Source organism: Mixophyes fleayi, chromosome 5, assembly GCF_038048845.1.
Source record: "Mixophyes fleayi isolate aMixFle1 chromosome 5, aMixFle1.hap1, whole genome shotgun sequence".
NCBI classification, from domain to species: domain Eukaryota; kingdom Metazoa; phylum Chordata; class Amphibia; order Anura; family Limnodynastidae; genus Mixophyes; species Mixophyes fleayi.
Genome location: NC_134406.1, coordinates 216,700,949 through 216,719,649, shown reverse-complemented (window position 1 = coordinate 216,719,649; position 18,701 = coordinate 216,700,949).

Below are 18,701 nucleotides of genomic sequence, written 5' to 3'. Positions count from 1 at the left end.
TAACAAACTGCTGCTGTTTGAGCTATTTTACCATTCAGAACATAAGAGAAAGCACCATTGACATTTAAATTATTTGGGCAATTATTATTTATTGACTAATGTGCAAAATTAATTTAAAATTAACTTATGGGGAAATTTTTCTTATTTTTTTTTCAAGGGGACTCTATTATAGCATTATATTATGGGGAAATGTTAATATATAATAATATTAACTGATTGTTAATGGTGGATATAATTATTTAATTATATATGTTGTACAATTTGGCATTACATATTGCCTGAATAATATAATAAGTAAATATATGTCTCCCATTCATATCATGGAAAAAAAAATCCCCCATAAGTTAATATTAATTAAATTTTTTCTATTAAACTATAAATAATGGTTCCCAAATAATTTAAATGACAACGGTACTTTCTCTTATGCTCACAATGGCAAAATAGCTCAAACAGCATGTTTGAGCTATCAGGTCATTCAGAAGCAGGTATTAAAACTGTTCTGTCCTGTCTTATGGATGGCGGTTTTAACTAAACCACTGGTGGTTTGGACAAAACTGCCAGTGGTTTAGCTCTTTCAATCCATCACACATCACCATCCATTTTAAATCATAGCCTCAGCGCAAAGTGGTCCAAACCGCCCTATAGTAAATGCTTTGTTTTGGACCACTATGCGGTTTAAAGCCGTCACCAAACCAGATTCTTAGTAAATCTAGCCCTTAGAGTCATTTCTCCATACTCATTCTCCTGGACTTCTCTGTTGCTTTTGACACTGTTGCCACATTCGCTCCTCTTGTTCAAGCTGTGCCCTCTTCCACTTAAAATGTAAGCTCTCTAATGAACAGGGTCCTTCATACCTTTTGTTTTTATTTTGTCTACATTGCATGTCCCTGTTTTATGTATGTACTCTTTTCCTTATTGTACGGCGCTGCGGAGCACTGTGGCGCCTTAAAAATCTACAATAATAATAATATTATCACGACCTGGTAGCTCAAGTCGCCAGCGATCTGTTGTGATTTGCGGTGTTTTAAAATCACTGCAAAAATTTCAGCTTCATACATTTACCCCTGCCCTTTAACTGGTACAAGTGTTACGACTGCAACTAAACGTACATCTGCATCAGTACGCCTTCGGCACACCCTTACTGTACATGCCTTTGGTTGTCCCTCTCTTCCCGTCCCTATTACTCTTCTCAAATTGTAGGCATTAATACATGAACTGCATAAAATTGTGTTAATTGGCATAAATGTTGTTTCTGAGAATGTGCAGAGATATTTCATGCAAGATTCACTATGCAATTGGGCATAGGTCCAAACATGAATCAGACCCTTTGTGTTCAAATACAATAGAGGAACCTAGGAAAGTACACTTCCATATTGAATCAACCCAGCAAACTAGAATTTTTAGTTGAATAAAGAAAAACTACTACACTGGATTTGTTTTACAAATAAAATATTGATCAATGCTTAAGAGAATTTCAGGTCCTAGAATATATGTCCTAGAATATATTTGGAATATTAATAAAACTGTAGCACAGAAAATTTAGCAAAAAAGTAACATAAAGTAAGGCAAAAAGGGCCCCACATTTAAATGCTAGTTACAAAACTTTATGAAGCTCCAGTGTTGATAATATCAATGATTTGCACAATCTTACACCGATGTCCACAGATGGTTGTTAGACACAACAAAGCTGAATTCTGTGCATAAGGTACCAGGACAGGGGCGGGTTGGCCCGGGAGGCAGGGGGGCATTGGTCCCCCGGGCCCCTCAGTTTATCCATTGTTAGGGCCGGCCGCTCAGCTCCCCCTACCTCCCCCTCCCCCCCCCCCCCCGGCTACACTATACTCTAATTATTACCTGTGGCTGCATCGCATGACACGCAATGCGGCCGCCTCAGCGCACAGGCGCACGTGTCACATGACACGCGATGCCGCGTCATCAGGCCGCATCACGTGTCATGTGACGCGCCCGCCTGTGCGCCCCCCGGGCTGCATCTTGCCAGCCCGCGCCTGTACCAGGATCACAGTACCTCATTTAGTTATATAATTTGTGTTCCAAAAGAAAAATACCCAAAAATACCCATAGTGTACAATGTTTTATAATCAAGGGCAATATGTAGTGCTTTTGCAGTCACCTGTGAATAAAAAGGCTTTGGTCATTTACTATAAAGTCCATCGGTATGTGTAATTCCACTTGTGCACAGAAAATATATTCAAAATGTTATACAATTTCACTTGTTCTATAACAAGTCTGATCTGTTTTATGGAAATTGAATGTTTAAGTTACAAGAGGAAATTAGAGCACAATGGTTGAGGTGGAGCACAAAATCTTGCTTATTAGTGTTGGTGCATTGATTTGCATTTGAAGTGCACTCAGATTTCTGCCAAATCATATAGCTCAGCTGACATTGTTTCCAGAGGAGCTGAAGATTGTACTGACTGGTGGAAGGGGTTGGGTGGAAGGCATTGCATGCAAACTACTCAGCAAAAATTAGATTTCATCTTGCAGAGTGAGAATACTTAAATAAGATAATGGTGTGGAGAGAGAACATTCATAGAGGATTTCTTTGCTGTATGCAGGGGCCACAGCCATTTGTGTTCCACAAAAATGTGTACTTTGCAATCGTTCTGACCTAGTAAAAACCTTTATCTCCTCTTATAGTTTTAATAGTGCATGTTGGTAGAGAAGCACATTTCTAGGTGTATTTGGCCAATGTTAAATGAAGCTTAAAACACACTCAAGTATCATATGTAATACAGCCTCTCAATCTCATGATTATTTTAAGCCATATTGAGCAAGAGGTTAACCAAGCACTAATTTTGTAACAGAAAAAAAGAATTGACTTACAATGCAATAATCAGAGCATTTATCTATGCTGCAGCCAAAAGAGGTAAGTAGCGACATAGTTCAACTAGTAATGATTCCTCGGCATCCATTGAGGGTTTTCCCCCTTTTGGAATACTACAGTACAGGAGAAGAAAAGAAGATTTACTATGACCTAAGAAGTAAAATAAGGTGGAAAAGATACATTTGGGTATTTATTTCAAATAAAGTATTACTATTAAATGTGTGTGTGTTTATTTAATATTAGGTACGTTTGAGAAATATGCCAGGGCATGTTGGCACTTGTTGTTCCACGCTTAAAACATATTCTAATTCGGCTACATATTGCCACTCTATTTTGAATTAATTCTTTGATCCTTAAGCAATGCAGAACTCATAATATACACATAACACATTATTTTTATACCTGTACATTCAGGACTCAAGATTATATCCCATGGCAAATGAGGCCCTGAGTGAGTAGGGTCATTTTTTTATATGGTTTGATATGTGGTTTTCAAACTGTGTAATTAACGAAAGGCAATACCGCAAATCAAACTGTTTAAAAACTGTCAAAGCTCAAACTGTAGTGCTACTTTTGAGACCTACATATAATATTTTGTTAACAATTCCCTCGGCGCTAGGTGGGTGTACCCCAAAAGAGTTGACAGTTTATATAGGGTTAGAAATAAGAGTCTTCTGCAGCTGTAGGATAGAGTGTGTATGCTCTAACAACAAATTGATAATATGACTACTGCACTGAGGTATCTCTCACTTCCACTATATTTTTCATAAATACAAGTGTGTATCCAAACAATAAATTATAGCTTTTATTTAAAACAATATTCTCAAAAAACAATAATGAAAAATTACATTCAACAGATGTTAAATATATCACTACCCCTATCAGTGCCCTGATATAAAATATGTTTTAAATTAATTAAAATAGACATGCCAAAATTAGGTCTAGATGTCTTTTTCAAAGTGCTTGATAGATATCGCCTTTTTGTATATATTCAATACGTACACTTGATCATCAATAATATATGGACTCTTCTATGATTAATCAATTGAAAAAAGAGTTCAGCCAACATTTGAATATAAATTTGCATTTCACAGGAACGCTGACACATTTTGTTTTAGCGAAGTTCTTATTTGTGCTGCACCTTGCGTTTTCGCACAGATTTGTACAGATTTCAATCTTTTTTTTAATTGATTAATCATAGAAGAGTCCAGATAATATTGATGATCAAATGTACGTATACACTTTGAAAAAGACATTTAGGGCTAGATTTACTAAACTGCGAGTTTTTAAAAGTGGAGATGTTGACAGCTAGAATCTGATTGGTTGCTATAGGCAACATCTCCACTTTTTCAAACCCACAGTTTAGTAAATATAGCCCTTAGACCTAATTTTGGCATGTCTATTTTAATTATTTTATATTATATTTTATATCAGTGCACAGATAGGGGTAGTGACATATATATATATATATATATATATATATATATATATATATATATATATATATAATATATCATATCTGTTGAATGTAATTATTCAATATTGATTTTTGGGAATATTGTTTTAAATAAAAGCTATATTTTATATTTTATTGTTTGGATACACACTTGTATTTGTGCATAATAGAGTGGAAATGAGAGATACCTCAGTGCAGTAGTTTATAAGTCATTTGAGACCTGGCCAAGAGACAACGCGTACAATATATGAAGTGACATTTTGAAAAACTACATGAAAAATATTTCAGACCTGGTTCTGATAGGCGAGATTGCTCAGATTGCATGTGGTTTGAGCAATGTGCCTATTAGAACAGACAGAAAAAACAATTTCCCCGATTCCATTCAAACAAGCTGTTTGAATAGACTCTATAAATCACGGGCAATAAATAAATAAACTAAATTTTCTCAAGGTTGTCTAATGCTGTACCAATAAACAGTACAAATGGAGGGGGGGCTGCAGTCAGTAGGTGACAGGGGCTGACTGGCAAATTTAACCCTGGGGGGTGAAACCTGGCTCAGCAGCCTAATAGAAACATCTTAAAGGAAAACAAATGCAGGTAGCCTAGTAGCCCTGTGATCCAGCCCTTGTTAGCCCACTATGGGACCGGCCAAGGGGGGAATATTTTCCTCCTGCCACTTGCCCCCCAGCCCAGTCATTCCCTGGTAGTAGAGGTGGATAACAGGGGGAGACAGGTGAAACTAAAATAAATGCACAATATTTTATGTGTATTGGTAAAAATCTTTTTAATCATCGCAAGCTAGAAAAATGTAACAAAGATAGAAATAATATTTTAAATGTACAAATCAATATTTACATTTCCCAATATGCTTTATTGGACTTACCACTATGTTTGGTGTTTGTTTGACCTTTACCTCTGTTGCTCCTAGTGCAGAGGTGATGCGATGGGCACTTTATGTGCCGGCTGTTAGTGTAGATATTGTGCAGGTAACACTACTGTTAGCTAAACAAGCTGCTACTGGTGGGTACACTGGGTTATACCATTAGTTTATGGTGTTTGATTCCCTAACAGCCCTTTTAAATTATCTAATGCTCATGTTAATTAGAGTAGATAGCTATTAATGCTCTCTAGGGATTGGGCTATAGGTGCCTGACAATGCAATTGTTAGAGCTGGAAGCTTAAACCCTGCTCTGAATTTGCTTTTATCTGTTACATTGTCTATTTGTGCATCAGAAGACCCTTATTGCAGCTTGCATATCTCCCACATGCTCTACTGGATTCTGCTGAGGCCAATTAGTGGCTGAACAATGATCCAGGTGGTTAGACATGTGCATATCTTCTGTAGCAGATACTTCTGAATTCATGAAGACGACATGCAAGTCGATGACTATCTTTCAGTGTGTTGCCAACTTCTTGCAGATGCTGGTGCTGCTGAGTTTGTGTACCATATGACCATGATTTTCCATTAAATGTAAGCATATGTGGAAGTATTTTTAGTACATCTTGTTAATTCTGGCTATCAATGTATAAAAGTATAATTACAGGTGAGCCACTAAGGAAAATCCTGCTGTGTCAAGTTATTATTATTCTGTTAGCTGAAGTTCTTTAAAGTGGCAGATGGTTTACCATATATTACTACATGTATGAAACAAATACTTGTGCACTTCCATAATAATATTATAGATTATAGTATTTTTTCTAGTGGCAGTTGAGTACCGGGGTAATTCTTCAATTATCTTTTTACCCCTCCCTTTTGGACACCTATTGAAACTTAAATAATTTGATTCAATTGCATATTGTTCGTTTAACTTATTTAGTGAATTTACCACTGCCTTTAACTCTACTCAGGATCCTATGAAGGATAATGAGGAAGCACCAACCTAATATAGAGATCTGAGTTAACATTCTAACATCTTTGTGAGACAAATGAAAACCGCACAGTAAGAGCACGTGTGCTACGCAAACAGTTTCTCCATGCAGTTTGAAAACCAGTAATTTTCTCCAAACTGTACACGGTTGATATAAACTCCTTTCTGTTTGGGTCTTATAACACTGACACCAATTGGATGTGATTTAATGTAAGCAGTTTGCTGGGAAATACAGTGATTTGTGTTTTTTTAAAACTGAATACCAATCATCCATTTTTTCAGCGAGTTGCATATTCAATATTCAAGTTGGCCAAGGAGTTCAGTTGATAGGTGTGAGTTACTCTTGGAACTCAACCATTTAGGACGGAATCTCAAGTACTCTTTTCATGAATTTTGTTGATTGCAAGTATTTCCTATGTACATTTTTCAGCACATATATAATAGTCCAAGGTTTAAAAGCAAGGATGTTTTCGCCTATAAGGCACAATACTTGGGCAGCAGAGATTAGGTTCTTGCGTCACTCCCTGACTCTCCCCAACGCTTTCACTGCTCCAGTCACCGGTCAAGGCTGGAAGGTACACAAGGTGACACTAGTCACCTGCACTCCATTCTACAACCCCTGAAGAGCAGTGGCTAATGTCTCAAAGGAGAAGGGACCAGAGGTGGACTGTAAGTATTCACCCTCTCATGCCATACTCTACTTACCATGTGCTCTAATTGCAGTGAGTGGCAAGTGATTATAGTGTGGGAGCAGGGCTGCCATCAGAAACTGTGGGGCCCAGTACTAATTAATCTGGCAGGGCCCCCCTCCCCATACATGTGCCCCCCTCCCTCTTCTCCATACATGCACCCCCTATCCCTCATCACAGTACATTCCCCCACTCCCTCATCACTGTAAATGTTCCCCTACCCCCAAAGTAAATGTTCCTCTCTCCCATGCATTCACAGTGAATGTCCCTCCCCTTCCACAGTTAATGTCTCCCTTCACAGTTAATGTCCCCCTCCCACCTGCATAGTTAAGGTCCCCCAATCACATTTAAAGTCCCCCTCTCTCCCCCCAGGCACAGTTAATGCCCCCCAGGCTCAGAAAATGTCGCCCTCTCCCCCCAGGCACAGTTAATGTCCCCCTCCTCCCCAGGCACAGTTAATATCCCCCTCTCCCTAGGTACAGTTAATATCCCCCTTTCACCCCTCAGGCACAGTTAATGTCCCCCTCCTCCCACAGACACTGTTAATGTCCCCCTCTCCCCCCCAGACACAGTTAATGTACCCGTATCCTGCCCCCCAGGCACCGTTAATGTCCCCCCCAAGCACAGTTAATGCCCCCCCAGGCACATTTAATGTCCCCCTCTCCCCCAGGCACAGTTACTGTACCTCTCTCCCACCCAGACATAGTTAATGTCCCCCTCCCCCCTCCAGGCACAGTTATTGTCCCCCTTTCCCTCCCCAGGCATAGTTATTGTCTCCCCCAGGCTCACTTAATGTCCCCCTCTCCCCCAGGCACAGTTACTGTACCTCTCTCCCACCCAGACATAGTTAATGTCCCCCTCCCCCCTCCAGGCACAGTTATTGTCCCCCTTTCCCTCCCCAGGCATAGTTATTGTCTCCCCCAGGCTCACTTAATGTCCCCCTTCCCCCAGGCACATTTAAACTCCCCCTCTCCCCGGGCACAGTTAATGTCCCCCTCTCCCCAGGCACAGTTAATATTCCCCTCTCCCCCCAGGCACAATTAATGTCCCCCTCCCCCCTTCAGGCACAGTTAATGTCCCCCTTTCCCTCCCCAGGCATAGTTATTGTCCCCCCAGGCACAATTATTGTCCCCCTTTCCCCCTAGGCACAGTAAATGTCCCCCTCTCCTGTTGCAGACACAGTTAATGTCCCTCTCCTCCCCCCCAGGCACAGTTAATGTCCCCCTCTCCCCAGACACAGTTAATGGCCCCTCTCCTATAAAATGAATACCTAATTAACTTACCTTCTTCTTTGTGATGCTGCAGCTCTCGGTCAATGATACACTGGGAGCATGGCGCATAGTGATGACATTACCATGCCGCGCTCCCAGCCTATCAGAGCCTGGGAGACAGAGAAGAAGGGGCAGCACGGTTAGTCAGACTGAGAGGCCCGGACAGTTCAGGGAGCCCAGACAGATAGACGAAGAGCTCCGTCCGGGCCCCCTAGTCTGTCCAGGCTCCTCACAGCATTACTAGCCGTACCCCCCTGATGTCGGCCCTGTGTGGGAGGGTGCTTAACAGTAAAACTAGAGCAGGGTGGAACATCCCTGGTTACAAGTGGTAAATTATTGACTGAATCAGAGTTAAGAAAATTCATGCAGTAGAATCGAAGATATCAGAGAATAATCTCCCATAGACAAAGCCGTAAGCACAATTTTAGGCCCAAGCTCTATCGCTTAAATTTGACTTAATTAGCATATTTCTTTAGCCAGATAATTGTATATAGTAAAAAGCTGTACCCCGTGTTGCTATAAAAACTGTACACATTTTTACATTCTGCATGCCACGAAATGCATTTTTCTATAGAGAAAACTTTTATGTCATCCACCTTTCACCTTGAAACAGAGTTAACATTTCTACAGTGTTATAAGCTTGATAATAAAAAAACATCAAGAATGCATATACTTTTGCCTTTTTATAATATATTTAAGCATATAATACAAGGTACATACTGTCATAAAACACATGTCTTTAATAGTCTTGTAGCTTTGATTGTATGTTTAGATTGTCATCATGGTCATAATCCTAATCAAACATTTATCTTCAGGGAAATAATTTATGCATCCACCCAGAAAATGAATTGTTTTCATTAGCAGCTACTGTCAGTGCTTAATTGGATTGAACACAGAAATTCAGCTACATTTCAAAGCACTACAGTAAGTATCACGGAATTCAAAAATAATTAGGTGACCTTTTCAAAACCATTTTCAGTGTTAAAACTTTGACCTTATCAGATTATGCAGCTGAACTTCTACCAAGACATTGATTGCAAAATCATCACATGTTGCAGAATAGTACTCAAGATGCCATAAAGAATGTCTATGGAACAAGATGAAATGCATTTAAATATCTAAAGATTTAATTTCAATTGCTTAGTTTGTATGGGTGATGCAAAGCCCTGGTAATGCTTGAAGACTCCGATCATTTATTTAGTTTGATGGGAATGATAATTGAAACTGTCAACCAAGTGATGAAATATTGTTCGGCTCTGTGACCTTTGTTTAGCTGTTAAAATGTGGCTTTAAGTTACATTCATTGCCACTTTGTATGGAAAATAATTTAAATTTATAAATAATAAAAGTCTATTTTTTCATGATAATAATAATAAATATATATTTTTAAATAGCTGCATTTCAATCTGTTAGTGAAACATAAAGCAGAATGAGTTTAGTGAAAGCTACCCTTCTGCAGTTTAAACAATAAAGTAAATACTTTAAACAAAGGGAAACATCTGCTCAATATGTGCATCATTGACATAAAATTGACTGTTTGCTATTGTTTTATTATGTTAATATGGCTTGGCAGAGCTCTCTATGCACAATTACTTCATTGTAAATACCACAAGGGATTTATCAAAGTCTACTGATCTGTTTCATATGGTTGAAGTCATTTAAATGTGCTTTAAAATAAAGGAAAAAAAATCTAATAATGATATTTCACAAATGTTTGGTGGAAATAATTGCAAAACACAAACATGATCATAACATAATTTTAGTTTATTTGAATGCTGATGCCTCATATTTGTTTATCACTCTGATCTAACAAAATGAAAGAAAAAAATAGCAGTTGTGTTTTTAGATAAACTAATATCATAAAATAGACTAACACTGATCCTTACCATACATAAAGTTGGTCACACATATTAAGATCATACATTCAGCAGTCAGGCTGAATTGCTGCAAGTCATGGTGTGATTAGTCATTGAGCTTAGACACACATAGTGATCACTGACAGCATTATCAGCTAGAAATGATTAATATCCAGTTGGATATTATTAGTCCTTGACTATCATTTGTGGTCACTGAAAGCCAACACGCCTGACAATTTTGGGACAATTTTGCGTAAAACAGGCAAATTGGCTAATTAAATTAAAAGTTAAGGCTATTGAAAGCATTTGCATAGCTTAATTTAAATGACAGACCACATGGTTTTGAAATTGTAAGATATTCCCTAGACCCAAAATACTATACCCTGGGGGTGGTTACTTTGATTTCTACCTCCTGCTGTTCTGCCTCTTTCTCAGTTTATGACTGAAGTCCTGTCAAGTGATAGGACTCCCCAATTCCAGTCTATTCCCACTATGTTACCTAGAGGACTAATGTCCATCAAAGCAGTGCCTATTCGATAATGAATAAATTGGTGTTTGGAATCTGTATAAGTGTACTATGCAAAGTGAAGAATTGATTGTGGTGCCTCAAGTTACAGTGCAGGAGGAATATAATCTGGAGATCTGTAAAAAGTGAAAGATAGCTATCATCTCTCTCCATATATAGGTGTGATATTTACCAGCATGGTCTAACATGAACTTTGTAAGAGTTGTATCCGGTCATGTACAAATGACCTAACCTCTACAGTCAGGAGTTAATGTGCAGACATTTTGAAAAGCAACATCGTGGAAGTAAAGATTGAGGCAAAAAAATAGAAAATCAGAGTGCTAAACTGCATGTATATGGCTTTTCTCATATTAGACATACACTTGTATAACAATAGCACATGGTAAATTACTACACCCCATTTAAGTCCTTGAAAGTTAATATGCAAAACACCCCCCCTTTCAATTACAATTTGTCCATACAAACAGATTTATCCATGTGACATGAGGTGTGATTACAAAGAAGAAGCTGCTCCTAATTTCCATTCAGGATCTCAATATACTACAGTTAATACTGTTGGGACATATTTCCCATTTATATAATGATAAACCATTGGCTTAAGTTTCTTAATTCTGGGAAACATTTTCAAAGTTAAAGTTGTCAAGTGACACAAACAAAGGCTGTTAAAAATCCAAGCTACATGAATATAAGTGACAATAGTCTGCCACTGAAATAAACTATAAGATGCTTCTCTCCATGAACATCTAACTGGCTAATCACAACACCCATTTTAGTTGTAGAAGCATTAATCTGCACAACGAAGCATTGATTTTTTCCAAATGAACTAAAACAAAAAATCTGTTGAGAGATTTACATGATAACATTTAGCATTTCTAACATTGTGTTGCTCACTCTACAGTACTTAGTAAGGTTCCATAAAAGGCAGGAGTGTATCCTCCACTTCTACAGCTCTAGGATGATCTTCTCATATCCTACCTTCCTGCTACCCTATAATATTTTTTTTTCAAAATGTTTCCATTATTCCCAAACCTCAGTGGAAAAATGCAAGGTTGTCTAGGCAGGTGTTCGCAAATTCCTGAAAGCCAAACGTTAATTGTTAAAATTAGCACTGGGCTATTGTATCAGCTTCCCAATTCCTTTGCCTGATTCTTGTGGTTTGTTTCTGTGATCTTGTCTTACTACTGTATGTTATTGTTACCTGTTTATTGAACCAGCTTAACCTTGCCCTTGATTACCTGTGTACCAGACTATCAGTGTACTGGTTTGGCTTGTAAAACTACACTCTACTTCTGCCAGCACTGATTTTGGCTTGTTCCAGATACCTTCCTCTCTGGCAACTAGATTCCTTCTATGATACCAGATTCATTACAGGGCACCTTATAAGTGATTTAGATTATAGCATTGAATATGTCCTCACATTGTGAAGCTCATTCTACAGTACATAACAAGGTTATCTAAGTTGACCCAAGGCTTGGCTGGAGCAATGTCTGTAACACATTTTACAGATTCCAAGTACCTATTTGTTGTTTTTTATTCTTTTTATGGATTCATTTTTAATATCCTTCCAATTTAAGTAAAGAAACTCTGACACACTATACTTTTTCAGATTTATTATGAGACCTATACCCACTGTTCTGTCAAATACTATAATTAGATTTTAAAATGTGTTCCCCCCAAGCCTCAGTAAAAGAAGCAAGATGTTCTAATTACGTATTAGTAAATTGCTGAATCCCAATTAATGGTTAAAGGTTAGCAAGAACATTATTCATTATAAATTGTATGTCTGTGATAGATGACAAGCCTAAGGCAATGGAGAGGAAAGATTTTTCCCTGGAATCATTTCTAACTGGGATGTACTTGCTAGATTGAGTTAAATCCATTGTTGTTAAAAACATTCTTCAACTGGTCTGTCAAGAAATAAAGTAACCAATGGAATGAGATATGTATATAATTGTTTGAAATGGGACAATTATTATTGATAATTATTTTTTGAACAAATACAACTGAAGAAAATTTTTATTTTTTTAAAGTTTGACTGAACCTAGAATAAGCAATTATCCTATTGTTCAAATATTTTTCTTTACATCATGTCTTCACTAATTTTGTATGCCCATATCAACCTCTAATTTGCTAGCCTGTGGCTTAGCTGTTTCGGTGAAGTTATATCTACAATATCTGGATTTATTTTAAGTTTTAAGGTGTAATACAAGATTTGTATTTTCCTAAATCTCTGTATAGACACACACAGAGAGACTAGGGTCAATTTTTGATAGCAGGCACTTAACCTACTAGTATGTTTTTGGATTGTGGGAGGAAACCAGAGCACCCGGAGGAAACCCACGCAAACACGGGGAGAACATACAAACTCCACACAGATAAGGTCATGGTTGGGAATTGAACTCATGGCCTCAGTGCTGTGAGGCAGAAGTGCTAACCACTGAGCCACCGTGCTGCCCACGGTTGCTATTTAATACTTTCTTTTATAAGTTATTTATGTTTCAATCAATATATTTAGTGAATTCTACAATATGTTTAATTGATGAATGTCATATGTATAACGATCTGCCTACAGCTTATGTATTACATGCTGCTTTGCATGGCAGCTCCTGCCTTTTTGTCTTTATCATTGTATTTGTATTGGCAGTACCTCCATTCACCAGAGGTGCTGCTATTGTGCCTTATTGTGTGCATTAGGGGTTAAACTTCATGTTCCAATTATCCCATGCACCTGGGTGTGGTTTTCCCTTTATATAACCTGTCACTCCCAGCACACATGGCTGGTTATTGTTGTCCTATTCTGATGTCATATCCTGTGTTACCTGTGGATTCTTCCTCCTGCCTTTCTCCTCTGGTTCATGTTGCCTGGAATCTGTTCATACCCCTGCCTACCTGCATTAGCTGTGTACCTGCTTGTTTCTGGACATTTATATTATTTCCTGCATCAGCCTGCACCTGGTAATTACCACTACTCCTGACTACCTGTTATTTATACTTGTCTGCAAATAAACACAGAGTGTTTTCACCATATTCGTGACTCCTAGCTGTACTTCTGTTTGTAACCGTGACAATATGCCAGAGTCTCACTTATAACAATTAAAGGGTAAAAGGGTAATGCCTATTACCTTCAAAAACACAGCAAATTAAATTGCAAGAAATTAACTTGGCAGATATTTATATTTTCTATGTGTACACTATATGATAGACTTAAAAGAGAATTAAACCTAAAATTGGTCTCTGTTACCAACTATTTTCTACAAGAGGAGGCTAAAAAGGCTCACTGAATTAAATATCTTCCTCTTTTGATCACAACTCAAGTGGCTTCAGCTCTGATAAGCTCTTGAATTGTGTTTATGAATGTTAGGAGTAACTCTTTTATATACAACTAGATCAACTGTATTTTAATTTCAGTGATCACACAGATTATAATAGAAATGTCATCAATTTATAGTATTCTTTCCCTCTGAAGAGGTTAATATATTGCCACACATTGCACCAGCTAACCTGCATTTTGGTCACTGTTCTTACCTGTTTCCCTTGGTTCTCACTCCCTGCATTCACTTGCTGGTCTGAATTGAGCATGCACACACCTGGTCTTTTCAAACCTTCCTGCATTCTCTTGATTGGTTAATTACCTGTCAGCTCTATCAATTTAAAGCACCTGCTTCTCTACTAAGTTGTTAGATCTTCAGGTCTCCTTAGCTGTTAGAACGCTGTTCTCTCTGGCTCCCATCTGCACATTTTTATCCTGTATTACCTGTTCCACGATCAAGACCTGTGGTATTATTGCAGCAAAGTCTATATTCCGTTGCGGGGATCCCTGGTGACTATCTCTCTACCGTTAGACTATGCACCTCTTTGGGGTAAGTCTATCTAGAGCAGGGCTTCGAGGCCTATTCCAAACTCAAGCTCAAGACCAAACTAGGAATGGACCCCAATCTAGAACTGTCCGCTAAAGACATTCTGCAACACCTGGTTGGTCACAGGGAACGTCAGAATGCTGCGCAACTGCAACTTCTTCAATGACTCCAGGCCCTAGCCTCTAGGTTAGATTCTTTGTAAACTGCCTTACCCCAGGCACCACCAGTTTCCAAGCCTAGTCAAGTTGCCAAGACTGAATTCTCCTCATCTCTACGTTTACCTACTCCTCAAAAGTTTGATTGTGACCCTAAACTTTGTCGAGGGTTTTTGAACCAATGTTCAATTCAGTTTGGCTACTCCCACAAAATTATCCCACTGATCGCACTAAAGTGGCTTACATTATATCGCTCCTCTCTAGCCAAGCTCTGGCGTAGGCTTCCCCTTTGTGGAAGAGGAATGTTTCTTAATTGCAGGATTGTGCTGTGTTTACTGCAACATTTTGAAAAAAAATTGATGAGCCAGGGCGTGTTTCCTCAGCCGCTTCAAGTGTACTCAAACTCCGGCAGGGTTCCTGTACCCTTACTCAATATGTTATCCAGTTCCGTACACTTTCATCCGAGCTTCAATGGAATAATGAGGCCCTTGTGGATACATTCTGGCAAGGACTGGCTGACCGAATTAAAGATGTTTTATCTTCGCAGGAACTGCCTACTACTCTAGACGCTCTGATCTCAATGTGCCACTGAGTTGACATCTGATGTCAAGAGAGGGCTTCAGAGAAAGAACCTTCTCGGCAGAATCCTGTGTTAACAGTCACCCAGAGAACTTCTACTGGACTTTGTCTCTATTGTGCTGAACACGGTCATCGCTTAGTCTCATGCTCTAAACACCAGGGAAATGCCAAACCCTAATTACCGTTCATGGTCCCAGGGAATCTAAACAACTGCCTACAATTCTGGACTCTGGGGCAACGGAGTACTTTATTTCTTCCGATCCTGTGGAATCCTTGTCACTCCCTACCACGTTCCTACCTATCCCAGTGGTGCTCAAAGCCATTGATGGGTGTCAGATTTCTAATGGGAGAATTCTGATATGAATGGAACCAAGTCAGTGATCTGCATTTCGAAAAAAATATCTTTGTATGTGTTGTCGTACACCTCCAGTCTGGTTATCCTTGGTTTACCTTGGGTCTCTCTGCATTGCCCTCATATTGATTTGTCTGCCCACTCAAGTTCTGTCTTGGGGTCCATCCTGTCATTCCAAGTGCTTGGTACATGTTAAGCACTTACATTCTGCTGTTACAATTGAGAAAACTAAGCGGTTCTTCCTTCCCAATACTCCTCGTTTGCTAATGTTTTTAATAAACAGAAGTCTGAAGTTTTACCTCCGCATCGTATCTGGGACTGTCCCATTGATCTCCTTCCTGGTCCCTGGGATATTCAGAGGGCTTCTCCACTCTTCAGTAGTAGTCTATCTGGACTATATTTTAATTTTTTTCCTGGATCTTCCTTCTTACAAACAACATGTTGCTGAGGTTCTCTCAAGAATCAAGACCAATCTCCTCTATTGCAAGCTCGAGAAATGTGTCTTCGAAGTCATGGAGACTTCTTTTTTAGGATACATTGTCCCTGGAGACAACTTACATATGGTCCCTGAGAAAGTGCGAGCCATCATTGAGTGGCCTATTCCGTTAGGCCTGAAGGCTATTCAATGCTTCTTAGGGTTCACCAACTATTATAGACAGTTTATTTGAAGTTATTCTTATATTGTGGCTCCCATTGTTGCTTTGACCAAAAAAGGCGCTGACACTAAGAATTGGTCCCAGCTGGCTCTGTCTGCTTTTAGCACCTTCAAGAAGGCGTTCTCCACAGCTCCAGTTCTCAAACAACCTGATCCCTCTCAACTGTTCTTAGTTGAAGTAGATGCTTCAGCAGTGGGAGTTGTCGCAGTTCTTTCCCAGTACTCCTTTGCTGGGATACAGCTTCATCCTTGCACATTCTTTTCATGCAAATTCCTGCTGGCTGAAAAGAACTATACCATTGGTGACAGAGAACTCCTAGCTATGAAGTTGGCACTTTATGAATGGAGGTTTGTCCTGGAAGGTGCATGTTTCCAGTGACCATTTTTAACGACCACATAAACCTGCTGTATCTCCAGTCAGCGCAATGTCTTAACCCTTGCCTGGCCCAATGGTCACTCTTCTTTTCTCATTTTAATTTACATGTCACTTTTCATCTGGGATCAAGAAATAAAAATGATGATGCCCTATCAAGGGTGTTCCCTTGTGAACCTGAATCTCTGGATGTTGTGAATCAGCCAAATTTGGAACCCAAATTTCTTCAGGCCATGTCTTTGTCTCCTGACCCAGTAACGCTTCCTGGGAGAAGTTTTGTGCCTCAGAAATTTCAAAAAAGGCTTTTGCGTTGGTTTCACTGTTCTCAATTTTCCAGCCATGCCGGATCCTCAAAATCATTGAACTCTGAGTTATTGGTGGACCAACCTTAGGTCAGATGTTAAACAGTTTGTGGTGGCTTGTCATCTTTGTGCACAACATAAGACCCCTCGCCAGTCTCCTGCTGGTCCTCTCACGCAGCTTCCTATTCCATCCAAACCATGGTCACATATATCCATGGATTTTGTGACTGATCTCCTTCCCTGCAGGAAGTTTAACACCATCTAGGTGGTCATACACTGTTTCTCGAAGATGGCGCAATTTATATCTCTTGTTGGCCTTCCATCAGTGTCCTGTTTGGAAAATATTTTTGTCAAGGAAATATTCTGCTTGCATGGATGTCCTCTTGAGATTGTCTCTGACCGGGGAATCCAATTTACATCCAAATTTTGGAGAGTTATCTGTACACTCCTGGATATCCAGCTGAACTTCTAGTCATCTTACCATCTGCAATCCAATGGTCAAACTGAAAGAGTGAACCAATATTTGGAGACTTCTATTCATCTATATTCCTCAGTTTCCCAGGATAATTGGGTGAATCTTTTGCCTTGGGTAGAATTTACTCTTACCATCCTCAATCCTGAATCCACCTGTTCCACTCCGTTCTCCATTGTTTATGGCCTTCATCCTAATCTTCCAAAGTTCTCAGCCCTCCCTCCCACCCAAGTTCCTACTACTAATGATCTCCATCGCGATTTCCTTGCTATTTGGAACCAGACGATTGAATGTTTCAATAAAACTTCATCCTGTTATAAATGGTTTGCCGATAAAAATGTTAGGCAGTTCCTCCCCTAAAGGTTGGGAACAAGGTGTAGCTGTAAACAAAAAATATCAGCCTATGAGTCCCTTCCAGGAAGTTCTCCCCCCAATTCATTAGGCCCTTCAGAATTCTTCAGGTCATCAACCCAGCATCCGTCAAACTGTCTAGCTCACTCTGCATCTCAATTTCTTTTCATGCTTCGCTCCTCAAGCCTCTAATCATTAACCAGGTTTCTTTCAATAAGAACACGTCTCCTCCTCCGGCTGTTCAGCAATCTGAAGAATTCGAGATTTCCCAGATCATGGATTCCAAAACCTTTCGGGACAAGACCAAGTATTTAGTGGATTGTAAGGGATATGGACCTGAGGAACAATCCAGCGGTGATGCTTCTGATGTTCACGCTCCACCTTTGGTCAAGAAATTTCATGCCAAGTATCCGAACAAAGCTAGGCCTTAGGGGGGTATTGTCACACATTGCACCAGTTAACCTGTATTTTGGTCACTGGCTCCTGTCTGCACATTGGTATCCTGTGTTACCTGTTCCACAATCAAGACCTGTGGTATTATTGCAAGAACCTCGTGCCTCATCATCAGTCCCGTTCTCACGCTATTCGCTTTCCAGGGGTCTCAGTGCATTAGTTCTCTGCAGTTCACTACCTCTCAGTTGGTATCCTGTGTTAACTGTTCCACGATCAAGACCTGCTGTTTTGTTGCAGGAACCTCATGCCTCATAATTAGTCCTGTTCTCAGCTCTAGCTTTCTAAAGACCTTAAAGCTTCGGTTCACTGCCATTCACCTGAACCTCTGCATTTATCGTCCAGCAGTCCTGCTCCACTCCACAGTTCCATGCCACCCTGCTCTAATCCTCCTTAGAGGACCGCAACCTGTGGAAGGAGAGCAGCTAAGTCCATATTCCCTTGCTGGGATCTCTGGTGAATACCTCACTACCGTTAGACTCAGCACCTCTCTGAGGGTAAGTAGAGTGGGGCTTTAAGGCTTTATTCCAAACTTAGGCTCCATGACATATATATGTAACGAAACACGTAAGAGATGTTTTGTATATTTTAAAGTTGCTGCTTTAACTCTTGTTCATGGACTTGGTTATGGCTGAATGCATTAT